Genomic DNA, 2,230 nt, shown 5'->3' with positions numbered 1-2,230 from the left:
CCTGTCCTTACCTGTCCATATCTCACCTGTCTGCATCTCACCTGTATCTCACCTGTCCATATCTCACCTGTCCCTCACCTGTCCATCCCTCACCTGTCCCACCATTCTCACCTTTCCCCTCACCCTCACCTGTCCCTCACCTGTCTCACCTGTGTCCCTTACCTGTGCATCTCTCCCCTGTCTCTCACCTGTCCATGTCTCACCTGTCCCTATCTCACCTGTCTCTCTTTCTCTCTCTCACCTGTCTCACCTGTCTCTCTCTCCCTCACCTGTCCATCTCTCACCTCTCACCTGTCCATGTCTCACCTGTATCTCACCTGTCCATATCTCTGTCTCTCTCTCTCTCACACCTGTCTCTCACCTGTCCATCTCTCACCTGTCTCACCTGTCTCTCTCTCTCTGTCTCACCTGTCCATGTCTCACCTCTCACCTGTCTCACCTGTCCCTCAGTGTCCATAACTCACCTGTATCTCACCTGTGTCTCTCTCTCTGACCTGTCCATGTCTCACCTGTCTCACCTGTCTGTCCCACCTCTCTGTGTCTCACCTGTCCATATCTCACCTGTCTCTCTCACCTGTCCCTATCCTGTCTCACCTGTCCCTCACCTGTGTCTGTCTCTCACCTGTCCATACCTCACCTGTCTCACCTGTCCATGTCTCACCTGTCTCTCCCCTGTCTCTCACATGTTCATGTCTCACCTGTCCTCACCTGTCCATCTCTCACCTGTCTGTATCTCACCTGTCTCACCTGTCTCTCACCTTTCTCTCACCTGTCTCTCTCTCTCACCTCTCCATGTCTCACCTGTCCATATCTCACCTGTCTCTCTCTCTCTCTCTCTCTCACCTGTCCATATCTCACCTGTATCTCACCTGTCCATGTCTCACCTCTCTCTCTCTTTCACCTGTCTCTCACCTGTCCATGTCTCACCTGTCTGTCTCTCTTTCTCACCTGTCTCTCACCTGTCTCTCTCTCTCTCACCTGTCCCTATCTCACCTGTCCATGTCTCACCTGTCTCTGTCTCTCTCTCTCTCACCTGTCTCTCTCTCTCACCTGTCCATCTCTCACCTGTCTCTCACCTGTCTCACCTGTCCATATCTCACCTGTATCTCACCTGTCCATGTCTCACCTCTCTCTCTCTCACCTGTCCATCTCTCACCTGTCCCTCACCTGTCTCTCTCTCTCTCTCTCTCACCTGTCCCTATCTCACCTGTCTGTCTCTCTCTCTCTCACCTGTCCATCTCTCACCCATCTCTCACCTGTCTCTCTCTCTCTCTCTCACCTGTCTCTCACCTGTCCCCCTCTCTCTCACCTGTCCATATCTCACCTGTCTCTCTCTCCCTGTCTCACCTGTGCAGCCCCGCCCGATTCCTGTTCTCTGCTGGGGGCGCTGCTGGGGGTGGGGGCGGGGCTCTGCGGGGCCCTGCTGGGCCTTTACCTGAGCGCCAGGTGCGCCAGGTGCGCCAGGTGTGCCCGCCCCCAATGGGCACCGACACGGCCAGGTACGGACCCCAAAACCTCCCCAAATACACCAAAAACACCAAAATGCACCCAAAAACACCAAAATCCACCCAAAAATCCGCAAAATCCTCCCCGAAATCCCAAAAACACCAAAAACACCAAAACCCTCCCCAAAATCCCAAAACCCTCCCCAGAAACACCAAAAACACCAAAATGCACCCAAAACCTCCCCAAAAACACCAAAATACACCCAAAAATACCCAAAATCCCAAAAACCTCCCCAAAAACACCAAAACCACCAAAACCCTCCCCAAAATCCACCCAAAAACCCCAAAATCCTCCCCAAAATCCCAAAACCCTCCCCAAAAACACCAAAATCCACCCAAAACCACCAAAAATCCCCAAAACCTCCCCAAAACCCTCCCCAAAAACACCAAAATACACCCAAAAACACCAAAACCTCCCCAAAAACACCAAAAACACCAAAATACACCCAAAAATACCAAAAACACCAAACCCCTCCCCCAAAACACCAAAACCACCAAAATCCACCCAAAAATCCGCAAAATCCTCCCCGAAATCCCAAAAACACCAAAAACACCAAAACCCTCCCCAAAATCCACCCAAAAACCCCAAAATCCTCCCCAAAAACCCCAAAACCCTCCCCAAAAACACCAAAACCACCAAAATACACCCAAAAATCCACAAAATCCTCCCCAAAATCCCAAAACCCTCCCCAAAAACACCAAAAACACCAAAATCCACCCAAAAC

This window comes from Agelaius tricolor, unplaced genomic scaffold, assembly GCF_023055355.1.
Source record: "Agelaius tricolor isolate 1412-34295 unplaced genomic scaffold, bAgeTri1.0.p SCAF_85, whole genome shotgun sequence".
Lineage (NCBI taxonomy): Eukaryota > Metazoa > Chordata > Aves > Passeriformes > Icteridae > Agelaius > Agelaius tricolor.
The sequence above is the reverse complement of the archived record's forward strand: the minus strand, read 5'-3'. Positions refer to the sequence as shown.